The sequence below is a fragment of the Emydura macquarii genome, unplaced genomic scaffold (genome assembly GCF_026122565.2).
Source record: "Emydura macquarii macquarii isolate MOO-44397 ecotype Brisbane River unplaced genomic scaffold, CSIRO-AGI_Emac_v2 contig_369, whole genome shotgun sequence".
Taxonomy (NCBI): domain Eukaryota; kingdom Metazoa; phylum Chordata; order Testudines; family Chelidae; genus Emydura; species Emydura macquarii.
In genome coordinates, this window is record NW_027130506.1 from 10,853,924 (window position 1) to 10,866,836 (window position 12,913).

A 12,913-nucleotide genomic window follows, 5' to 3' on the forward strand; every position below is an offset into this window, starting at 1 on the left:
TACATAAAATGACACAAGAAAGAATATCACCAATTCCAAATGCAATAAATTGAGTTCTAACAATCAGAATTATTGGACTGTAGAATAGTCTCTAAAGGGAATTGGTAGAAACCACATCACTTGGGTCATTTAAAATTATACTGTTGTAGGGACCAATACAGGCAAATAAATAAAATGATCTGATAAATATTTTCTGTCTCTGACTGCTGTGACCTTATGTATTACAGACAGAAGGTTAATAGATGAATAGTGCTACAAAATAGAGACAAATATGTAATAACTGACTTCATTTTCTTCCTAAAGAAAGTGATAAACTGCCGTCTGCTGATGTACTCACAATAAATGAAAGCAAACTGCTGAGTTTAAAACCAAACAGAAAACCAGCTGTAATTGGGCACAGGTTATTGCAAATACATTTCAGTATTGCCTCACTCATATGAAATGTTTCACTTAAGGTCCTGCCACTCAGTACTGAAAACAGAGGGCCAAATTCATCCTTGATGAAACTTTCTTGACTTCAGTTGATTTACCCCAAGGATTAAATTTAGCCCAATACGAGTAACGGTTCCGGGGTTGCCTGAACTTTGCAACAGTTTGAATAAAACCGCCAGCAGCATGAAGTCTTCCTATAGTGGAACAAAGATGAAGGAAGTCATTATCTATTATGAGCTGAATGTCTTGTGCTCCCGAAAAATACGCCTTTACTGTAATTTTACTAAGCACACGACACGTGTATTAAAAATACACATCTGTCTATGTTAACAGTGCACTGTCAATTTTAAAAAATCAAATTCCTATCTGAAAATGTTTTACCTATATTATTTTGACTGCTGGTAGTGGCACCATAGTTAAGGTTGAGTTCTAAAATAGGGCATAAATTCCTGTTTTTCTCCAAAAGTAGGTGGCCTATAGGTGTATTTTCTATGCCCTTTGAATTTTCTGTGTAGTTTTTGTTTTGTTTTTCTTCTTCATACATTTTCAGTAGGAAGTCTCTGAAAATGAGCTCTGGCTGACTTATTTCCTTGGTAATCTGACTTTTAATTGTTGGCCGATATCTTTTAAAAAAAATATTGTCTAGCTGCACAAAATTTGGTAGGTAGGCATGTACATCCTCACTAGATCTGGTGCAATGAGTAGTTTTTGAAAAAAATAATCTGGATTTAGGGTCAAATATTAGCCTTTAACTTTCAATTATGATAATTAATGTGCCAAGGATTGCTGACGGGTAAACTCTATGTGCTAGTTCATGCCTAAACCCCTCTTCATCAGAAGCTATATTTTCTGTTAGATTTTATACTACAATGGGGAAGGATTTTATGTGCATTTCAGGCCCAAGAGAGAAGAACTTTATGTGCAGATACACATAATAGAAGGTTATTGGACAGCTGCATTTTTACTCCTCAGGTTGCCCCCCAAGCCACTTCATGCTTGCCAGGCTCACCGTTCATTTAAGCAATAAAAAAAACAGGAAAGCAATACACTGAAAGCTTTCTTATGACGCAGTAACAGGGCTCTACACACATGGCATATCTGAGAAAACCACAAAAGCAAGAAAATGAAAGGTTATGACACCTAATGGTACATATCCTGTACTCCTCCCACAGGCACACACTTTATTGTTGCCAAAACAGCTGTACTCTACAGTCCATTCCCTGCAGCCATAATATGTCCCCCTTGCAAGGTCAGCCTCCTATCACCCATTTAACCCTGTCTCCACACAGCACAGAACTACGCCAAGCATAGAGTGTTGGGACAGAGTAGATTGGTAATGGTGTGTGTGGCAACGGGTGGGTTGAGGGGGCAGAGTTATGGCAGAGGGATGTGGACCGTGGTGCAGTTATCATAATGGTGAAGTGGGTGCAAGTGAACGGTGGAGCAGAGGGTATCTACTCTAAGGCTATGTCTACACTACAGATCTTAAAGTGGCTCGGCTGTACCGCTGCAGCTGCACCTCTGCAAGGTCTCCCGTGTAGCCACTCTATGCCAAAGGGAGAGAGCTTTCCCACGGGCATAAATGAACCACCCCCAATGAGAGGCAATAGCTATGATGACAGGAGAGTGTCTCCCGCCGACATAGCACTGCCCACGCTGGCGCTTTTGTCAGTGAAACTTATGTTGGGCAGGGGTGGTTTTTTTCGCAGCCCTGACTGACAAAAGATTTACTGACAAAAATGCTAGTTCGGACAAAGCCTAAATGGCTTCAGTTTTTTGTCTATTAATTGAAACAAAGCCTGATCTGTTGGAGAAGTGGAAAGACTCTTACTGATCTCCATGAGCTTTGAATCAGGCCTGTAACACCTACAATATGGTAACTTCCAAGAAAAAGAGTATTATTTTTCCTCTGTTTTTCACCTTGTTTACTTTGTGTATGTGCCGTGCTTTGCGTATAGTTAGTTTTGCTGGGTAGCTCTTTTCTCCTGTATAGTCACCTAGGGCCTGATCCAAAGCCCACTAAATTCAGTGAGAGACTTTCTGTTGATGTCAACGGATGATGACTCACGCCCTTAGAGCTAGACCCACAAAGGCACTTAGGCACCTAAGCTTCTTTAGCTGCTTCTTTAGGGATGTTATCAAAACAATTGCTTAGCTGCCATCTAACACCACAAGTGCCAAAGTTTCCACTGGCAGGCATGTGCAAACCTGCCTAAGCACTAACTCCACTCCACTGCTAACAAGCTAAATACTTTTGTGGAACCCCTTTCCTAAATAATTTGTATAGCGCTTTCACACAGCAACAGGAAATTAAAAATATTTTAAAATATTGGAAAGGGGAATTGACGCATCATGAAGATTGGCCCCAGAACAGGACTCAAGGGAAGGGGAAGTTGAAACTCCTTTCAACTCCTCTTTTAAAATCACTAGTTAATAAGTTGACAGCTCAATTTCATAGCCGTTGAAATGCTTTGATTATTCAGTGTCCTAGTTGTCTGGAGTTTTTCCATTTCCATTTGCTTTTGAAAAGAGTCTGCAACTGTATAAAACTAACTTTTAATTGGATTTCAGGATCTTCATATTGACTCTGATTTTAATAATCTTGTATATGCAACTATATGAAGAAAATGTTAGTTAAAAATATATCCAAATCCAATTTTTTTCAGTGTTGTTAGAAAAAAAACCCATTCCACCCTAGCAATTACTGTTTATACTTAAGACAACTCTTTCTTGTTGGTTGTTTCAGTCTTCAATTAGTCATCTAGTAATTTCTTCCGTGCTATAAAGGCTCTCATCTAAATTGATAATTTTCATTAATACTTTCTCAAGCCTTAAACCTGCAGTTCTCTCGAACATTTTGTAATGCTTACTCAACAAGGAGATTGATCTATAAGACACACGTCATTGGATCTTTATCTGGTATAAAAAATAGAAAGACTGTAGTTAAATTGTAAAGAAGAGTTTTCTATCTCGATTATATAATTGAACAATTCCCTGACGATCTGAGGCACTTGTACAATTCTGGTTTACAGCCATCTGGTTCAGATGCTTTCCTCAGTTAAAACAAAATGCGATTTACAAAACTTTTGCAGATGTTATGATTTCTCGTCCATTGTAAGGGTGTTAAGCTTACTTTAATTAAATATTCTATTTCAAGTATGGAGACTCAGGATTCATAGGGTATAGTACGGTGTTTTTAATATTCTATTTTCTACCTGTATTATTAATTTTCCTGATTTATCTAGATTGCATTTTGTGTTTCTTCTTTCATAACTTGCCAAGTGAGGGGCTTTCTTGTTTTATTCTTCTATTCATATGCTCTTGCTTTAGACCAATTTAATGCTTTTTCAATTTCTAAGTGGGGCTGCTGAGAACTTTTGAAAATCTGACCACTTTTCCTTTAGGTGCCTAAAAAGAAGCTGAGGTCTTTTGAAAATCCTGTTCTGGATGATGAGCACTTTGAAAATGTGCCTAATTTGCAACATTCTTAAACAGTATTTTCTGCAGTTATCAACCATCTAGCTGATGTAAAAATTTTTGCTGAAGTTTGTAGATGAAGTTTGGTGGGGTAGTAAATCATGAGGAAGACAGGTTATTGTTGCAGAGTGATCTGAATCACCCGGGTAAATGGTCAGAATCCAACAAAACATGTTTTTAATATAACCAAATACAAAGTAATACATCTGGGAACAAAGAACACAGGTTATTCCAACCAGATGGGAGATTCTGCCCTGGTCTATACTGACCTGGCGATTTGGCGGCAGTCGACAGGAGTTATGCAAGTTACGCAGAGTAGCTTGCGTGACTCTTGTCGACTGCTGTGCTTCCCTTCTGCGCGGTGTCTTCACTGCACTGCGCCGATGGGAACTGTGTTCCCGTCGATGCAGTGCTACACTACTTGAGGGGGTGGTTTTACTCAGTCGACTTCCTGATCGATTGAGCGGGTCTACAATGACACCTCAATCGATCCAGAAAGATCAATCTGGCGACGGGCCGTCAATATAGACATACCCTCTGTCTTAGCAAGCAATGACTTGAGGTCATCATAGATAATTGTCTCAGCATGAGCTCTCAGTAAAGCTGTGGCAAAAAGAGCCAATGAGATCTTGAGATGTATAAAAAGGGGAATATCTAGTAGAACTAGGGAAGTGATCTTGACTCTGTACATGGCACTCGTAAGATCACTATTAGAATGCTGTCTCCTTCTGGGATCTACACTTCAAGAAGTATATAGGAACACTGGAGACAGTTTAAAGAAGGGCCATAAAAATGATCCAGGCACTGGAGAAGAAGCCTTATGATGTGAGGTTTAAGGAACTCAACTTATTCAGCTTATCAAACAGAAGCTTGAGAGGTGACTTGATCATTATGTACAGGTACTTATACGTGGAGAAGGTACCTGATAGTAGTAGGAGGGATCTTTTCAATCTTGCTGACAGAGGCATAGCAAGAACCAATGGCTGGAAGTTGAAAATTGTCACATTCAACCTTGGAATAAGATGCAATTTCCTACCAGTGAGGGTAATTAAACATTGGAACAACTTATTAGGGAAGGTGGTAGACTCACCATCACTTGGAATCTTTAAAATATTAGATATCTTTTTAAAAAATATGCTTTAATGCAGCTTCTGGGAGAAGTTCTACAGACAGCATGCGGGAGCTCAGGCTGGATGGTTCTGGGGGGCTATTCTGGCCTTGGAATCTGTGAATCTGATTCCCATTCAACCCCTTCTTTCATGGGTTTTCCTGCATAACCCTGAATAAACTCATAACACTTCCAACTCAGCATAAAGATGGCTAATCAAATCTCATGCTTCAGCGCTTTAGCTGATCACCAGCAGAGTTCAGGAAGGAATTTTTCCTTCACTGCACAACTGGCTAGATATTTTCTGTTTTGTTTTTCTCTTCTCCCTGTGAAGCATCAGAGATTGGCCACAGTTGGAGACAGGACACCTAACAAGGTAGACCGGTGCTCTGTGCTCGTACAGAGAATCCTCTTTCTAGATGCCTGACTGGTGTGTCTTGCTCACATGCTGAGGGACTTACTGGTCACCTGATTTGAGATTGGGAAGGAATTTTCCCAAAGGTCAGACTGGTTGGGCCCTTAGGAATTTTTCACCTTACTCTGCAGCACTGGGTGTCATTCATCTGAGCATATCTCATCTAATCAATTCCCTGCCATTTCAAGACTTCAGGTATCAATGGTGCGTTACTCTCTCCATAATACATGTAGTTTAGTCTCATGGGGACTGCAATATTTTACTGTAAATGAAGTCTTTAGGCTTAGTGTAAGGATATCTGAGTGAAAATTAATGGCCTGTGATATACAGAAGATTGGATTAGGTGATCAATGGACCCTTCTAGCCTTAAAATCTATGAAACTATGATGTAATTAACTTCCTAAACTCTTTAATGTTTTAATGTATTTTAATTGGTGAAGAATCAATAGCTTGTTCCAAAGCCCATGGAAGTCAAGGGGAATTGTTCCACCAATTTCCAGGGGCTTTAGATCTGCCCTTTGGGACTTAATCCTGCAAGATACTGGGTATTCTGGCTGAATCCAGCAAACCACTTAAGTGTATGTTTATTTTTAATCATATAAGTAGTCCTGGGGCTTCTCACATGCTTAAAGTTAAGCACAGGTTAAAGTGCATAGTTGGATTAGAACAGAATGCGCGTCACTTTGCAGGATCAAGTCCTAAAAAATCTTGTATATGAATATCCTAGTAAGTGACCTCATAGGATTTTTTTAAGTGGTTCCCAGTAAATTGGGGTGGGAGAGGGAAGGGCTACCATACTAGCATTTCTTTCTTCAAAGAGGTTAATTATCCTCTTATCAGATTAAAAAATTCACCCATCCCACAATCTATTCTCTAATCCTGTAAATGGATTTTGGTAGAGAAATGATTTGGTCTACAAGTGCTATTTCCCATCTCGGAACAATTGATTTAGGTTCCAATTGATTAGGTTCCATTGACTAGGCTCCAATCCATTGATTAGGTTCCTAATCTATTCCAATTCCATTGACAGGTTCCCAATCCATTGATTAGGTTCCAATTGATTAAGGATCCATTAATTAGGTTCCATGTTTAATTTTAGTTTAAGACTATTCACATGCTTAACGTTGATAAGTATTCACAGATCGGGCCTTTAATTTATCACTTTAATCTCTCAGTGACCACTGTGATGGAGACTGAGAGAAAGGGATACAGTCAATCGAAGAGTGAGCACTATGATGGTGGCTCAGGAAAAAAGGGAACCATTAGGAAGCTAGGTAAAGACAGCCTTTTAACAGGTGCTTGGATGCCACATCATCTATTGAAGTTAGATTCCTGGATGAATGTTGCTCAACAGCCTATTGCATCTTAAATTTGATATTTATTACATTTGTATGGATGAATTTGTGAAGTATAATGTTTTTCCAAACCACCCAACAGATTTTTAAACAGTCATTTGCAATACAAGCACAATACCGAAAGGATCATAATGGGTTCAAATGGGTTTTGTCCACTGACAAAAAATTACAAAGAAACTAAATTTCTTTGATTATATATTAGAAGTTTTGCCATTTATTATAACCCTTTGGGAACTTAGGATAATCCTATACTCCTCTGAACCTAGAGCTTATCTTTTAGAAAAACATTCAATCTTCTTCATTTAAAAGTGTGTAGGGATAGACACTCCACCATAGCCTTTGGGAAATTGTTTCAATAATTACCATCCATGGTTAAAAATTTGCTCCTTATTTCGTATCTGCATTTGTCTGACTTCCACTTCCAGCCATTGGTTCTTGTTATGCTTATATGTGATAGACTGAAGAGTCATCTATTATCAAATATTTGTTCCCCATTGTGGTTTTCTCCTAGTGCAATCTGGATTGGCATATTGCTGTGTCACCCCAATCCCTCATTCTTGGAGCCCATTTTACCATGCTCTGCTGTGAGAACTCCCGCTCCTGGGGTGTGCATGTACACCTACCGGCAAGTAAGCTGCTCCTAACTGAGTGAGTGCTTCTAGCCAGCCAGTCTTTGGATAATACAACAGAATGACCCCAGCCACTACCCCCAAATCCCAGATGCAACCCTAGGAACCTCTGTTTTACAATGTTCAATGATGCCCACTCATGTAAATTCATCAATTTAACAAACAATGATATGCACCAAATTTGTTATTCCCAGTGAAGTTTCCCCACACACTTCAAACCAAATGCACTACTTTAGATAAAACAAACACACACATTTATTAACTACAGAAGGATTTTTAGTGATAAGTCACAATTGGTCAAGAGGAAACAAAAGCAAAACACATTCTAAACTAAGTTTAACACTTCCAGCAACCTTACAAACTTAAGTCAACGAGAGTCCTGATGCATCTGACGAAGTGGGTTGCAGCCCATGAAAGCTTATGCCCACAGAAATTTGTTAGTCTTTAAGGTGCTACAAGACTCTCGTTTTTGCTGTAAACTAACACGGCTACCCCTCTGGAACTTTTCTTACAAACTTAGGCATTTCTCACCACGGGCTGTCTGATTTCTCTTCAGCCAAGCTCTCCCTTTTGGTCAGCTCTTCAGTTGTTTGGTAGTGTTTGTAGATGGAGGTGGAAGAGAGAGAACGCAAGGCAAATGTCTCTCCTTTTTAAAATGTTCCTTCTTCCCTCTAGGGCAGCGGTTCTCAACCGGTGGTACGCAGGTGGTACTTACCGGAGGGCTGGGTGGTACGCGCGGCACTGAATCCGCTGCCGCCGGAGAGAGAAAAAGAACGCGGAAGGGTTTCGGCGGCAAATGTCTCTTTTTTTTCCGAGTGGTACTCAGGTCGGGTACAGTTAAAATGTTCCTTCTTCCCTTTAGGGCTTTGCTGCACCCCACAAGGTCAGGTGACAAACAATGTCCTTGTATGGACTCATCCATGTCCTGAGTCAGTGAGCATTAGCTCATCATTGTTCCAAGGTGGCGAAGGGAAGGGAGGGTCCAAATGTTTTTTTGTTGATGCCTAGGCCAGTTCTTTGCTCCTGGAAAGCAGAGCAGGGTTTGTCCTATACAAGCCTTGACAAGGTGTGAACTGGAGGTGTGAACCCTCTGCTCCTGGAGAATATTGCCTGGATCTATTTCAAGCCATGAGGATACATCTTTGGGAATATTACATAGCGAAACCTCACAACCATACACATGATATTGCAACAATACTCAGTACATCATGAGCATTCCAAAAACATCTTATATGACATATTTTGCATTAAACAATACACAATTACACTATAAGGGTGAACATGGGGGCACAGGGCATCTCATGTAGGCACTAATAGACTGTAATCAAGTCATCCCTTAACCCAGGGGTCCCCAAACTTTCAGCTGTGAGGTCCACATCCCTCAGTCTTCCTCTTATGGTGGGCCAGAGCAGCTGGGCTCACGTCACATGGGAGCAGGCGGAGGGGGGGCAAGGGGTGGGACTGGGAGGGGGGATTGGCCACCGAGTGGCGCTGCTTGGGGCTGGGAGTGGCGTGCTGGGCCCACGTGGGAGAGGGGCTGGGCCGGGGGGTAGGGGGGTGGAGGAGGAGCAGGCCAGTCAAAATGTGTCGATGGGGCGGATGTGGCCCATAGTTTGGGAACTCCTGCCTTAACCTTTTCCTTGATAAACTAAATAGATTGAGTTCTTTGAGTCTATTACTATAAGGCAGGTTTGCCAATCCTTCATTCATTCTCATGTCTCTTCTCTGAACTCACTCCAATTTATCAACATCCTTCCTGAATTGTGGACACCAAAACTTGACACAATATTCCAGCAGTGATCAGACCAGTACAAATACAGAGGTAAAACATCCTCTCTACTGCTAATCATGATTCCTCCTTTTGGCCATTGTTGCACTGGGAGCACATCTTCAGCTGATTAGCCACAATGACTCCCATGTCTTTTCAGTTATTGGTTTCCAGGATAGAATTTTCCCCTTTCTATAAGTATGGCATGCATGGTACCTTAAATGCAAGCAAGTCCTGTCTGATTTGTGACAAGATTAAACAAGACACTTTTGTATCAAAGAGGTGTTCCTGGCCAGTTATCCATGCTATTACTAGATACATTTTCGTGGTGTTGCACATTTACAGAGCCAATTCACGGTATGTCATTATCACATGAGACACTTTAGTCTTTCTCCTGCTGCTATTTCCAAGGAGATGACAGTAGCACCCAAAGGCTTGTGCGCCTCTTCTTCTCCAGGCTTCAGCATCTAGAAAACTCTGTGCATTACTAGCTGTCATCCTACTACTGTAAACCCACAATAAACCTTACTATGAGCCAGGCAACAATTCACCCTTCCAGTGTCCAACACTAATGTTAAACCATAAACATATCTCCAGCCCCTTCCTCATCTCATCCAAACCTAACCATACAGACACCAAGAGTACTAAACCCTGAACTTCTCCCCACCCCCTTCTTCATCAACCACCCAAGAACATTCAACCCTGACCCTCTCCCCCAGCATCTTCCTCACCTCCACCCATACTGTAAGCACCCCTCCCACCAAACAACACTAAACTCTGAAGCTGTCTTCTCACATCCATGCCAATCTAACACTGCTATTCAACAATCCTGATGCCATACCCAGCCTCCCTTTAGCTAGGACTGGTTAAAAATGGTAAAGTCATTTTATCAAAAAATTAAAAATCACTTTCATTCTGCAGGTTTCTAAAATATGCAATTTTCGGTTCATTCCACATTTTCCACAAATATTTTTATTTTAAAAAATTAGCTTTGAAAGTTGTTTTTTTTGCTTCTCCCTCCTCCATTTTTCTCCTCCTTTCTGCAGCGGGGGTGAGAGGTGGAGTGGGGTGGAAGGCAAGTGGGAGAGAAATCAAACACTCTCTACCCCCAAGTACTTCATGGGGAGTGGGGCCTTTGAAACAGACACCAGGAAAATATGAAATGTTTCACAGAAAAACACTCCACTGTTCCCCCAAGAAGAGGTCATGCACCCAGGTACAGTGCTAGCCCATTGGGGGCCCGCCCCCATGCCACAAACTAAACAATATACTGACACACATGAATAAACTTGTTCAAAACTCCACATTAAATAAGATTAGTGGTATTTTGGGGGTAATGCTAAATCAGGGTCCCCATGACCTGCTAAGCAATTGCTTAGTCTGTGTATGCCTCACATCACTGCTGCATGCACCCCTCCCTCACTATTTCTCCAGCAAAAGATTTCAACAAGCTCTACCCCTAACCTCTCCTACCAACGGCAAACCCAAACTCAACCTCTTCCCTGCCTTCACCCAAAACAGTCAGAGCAAACCCCATGCCCCCTCATTCCAGCCCTTAGCTCCCTACCCTCACAACACTGACCTGCACCCCACTAATTTCTCCTTTACCCACTCATCCCAGCCCTTACCTCATGCCCCCCCCCCAGTGCTAATTTATACCCAAATCACCACTCTCCCCCACCCCATAGCACTGACCCCATCCCTTACTAATTTATACCCCTCCCCCACCCCAACTGACCTCATCCTCCCACTGCTAACATATACCCCAAACCACCCACAACACTGATCTCATCCCCTTCTTATACCCTGAACCACTCCACCCCCACCCCCACTCCACAGCACCGACCTCACCCCCCCCACCACCTTACACTCCAACCCTTCTCTCTCCCCTCCCCCATCATTTGCAGTCCATTCTCTCCCCCCCCCCCCCGCTCCCATCCATCTCCCCCCGCCCCCTCCCTTCCAGTTCCACTTCCCTGGCTCCGCCCCCCGGTTACGGCCCCACCCCGGCCGTCAGGCGGGTGTCACGCGGATGCTCCCTCGTCACGTGAGTGGGGGATGGCGGCGCCCGTTCCCGCCTCGGGGTGTCGCAGGGAGGTGACGGAGCGGCTGGGCGCTGGGCGCTGAGGGGCGGGGCGCGGCGCTGGGCCGGGACGAGAGAGGGACTGGCTGACTGACTATGGGGCTCTGAGGGAGGCGCACCCCGCACCGAGCTGCTCAACCACCGTCCCGGGGCGGAGCGGGAGGCGCCGCGGCCTGCGGAGCCGGCTGGGCTCGCGGCTCGGGCTCCGGGCCGGGATCGGGTTCCGGGCCGCGACAGGCCCAGCGGCTGCCCTGAGAGGGGGAGAAGGCGGTAAGGAGCCGACGGGCAGTCGGGGTACGGGCCGGGTTCGGCTTCCTGGGCCCGGGGTGTCTCCCTTCCCTTCCCTTCCGCACAGGCGCAGGCAGAGCCCTGGCCTGAGGCTTCCTCTAGGCGCACTGGGCCTGTCCCTGTCCCTGGGCGGAGCCGGGGCCTGGAGTTTAAACCTTCCTTGGCACCAGCGGTGGCTGATGCCTGGGGGCTTCCCCCCCCCTTCCCCGACGAAGACCCAGAGCGGGCCAAGGCCTCGGGGCTCTCCCCTTTCCCCGACGGGGACGGACACAGAGCGGGCCAGGGCCTGGGGGCTCTCCCTTTCCTCTTCCCCCCCCCCCCCGGGGGGACACACAGAGTGGCTCAGGGCCTGGGGGCTCGATAGGGACAGGGCTACAGAGCGGGCTGGGGGTTCCTCCTCCTTCCTCCCCCCCAACAGAAACAGAACTGTCTAGAGCTCGGGGGAATCACCTTTCCCTGTCCCCCAACAAAGAGACAGAGCAGTTCTGGGTCTGGAGGATCCGGTACATCCTTCTTCTCTTCTCCCTGCCCCCAAACCAGACAGACACAACCTGGTCCAGGGGCTGGGGGATGGTCTACACCCTCCACTCCTTAGAAAGACACCCAGACAGACCAGCCAAGGGAATGGGGGATTCCCCTACAACTCCCCCCCCAACCCAGACAAACAGAGTGGTCCACCACCTGGGGGGTCTCCCTCCTAAACCCAGAGACAAAGACCAAGGCCTGGGTGTTGCCCCCTACACAGACCAAGGGCTGGGCCCTTGGGAGGACCCTTTCGTGCCATATAATTGTTAAAAGTGACATTGTAAATTTAAAAGTGGCACTTTTGGATGAAATGTTCTCATCTGCTGTTGTAAATAAATGCAAGGTTGACAGAAAGATTATAGAAAATAAATATTTTTCTGTGTATTGTCAGTTCATTAGACGATACATTTATGTAGTCATTATCAATCTTCCTTTTGTATAGTCTGTCACTCTTCTCTTTTGCTTGTGTGGCCTTTCATACAGCAACAGGCTAAAGGTCACATCTTACGACTAGAAAAATGTGATTATAAAATTATCAAAGCTGATGTGGAATTAGGGCCAAGTGTATTATTAGAACATATTTTGATCTTATTTATTTTTTAAATAAATAGATTGCAAGTTGATGATGTACCTGTTAATGGGGAAAGGGAGGTTAAGGAATACTATTTTTACAGGATTATTATATTATGCACTTTAATGGTCTAAACTTTTCCAATTTTAGTGCATCCTACACTTATAGGTGCTATTATTTTTAATAGATTTCTCTTCACATGGTTAAAATATATTTATTTGGAATGCTTTTTGTATTTTTAAACAACAGTGCTTTCTGCTTT

At 43.6% G+C, this 12,913-nt stretch overlaps 1 protein-coding gene across 1 annotated transcript in view; it reads left to right on the forward strand.

Annotated features, from left to right (window-relative positions):
- The first annotated feature begins 11,308 nt into the window (after positions 1 to 11,308).
- PHF20L1 (PHD finger protein 20 like 1) overlaps positions 11,309 to 12,913 on the forward strand; it is an 82,631-nt gene continuing 81,026 nt past the window's right edge. The window contains exon 1 of the mRNA XM_067531570.1: positions 11,309 to 11,537. The gene's annotated coding sequence lies outside the window, so the exon portion shown is untranslated. The remainder of the gene's footprint in view (positions 11,538 to 12,913) is intronic.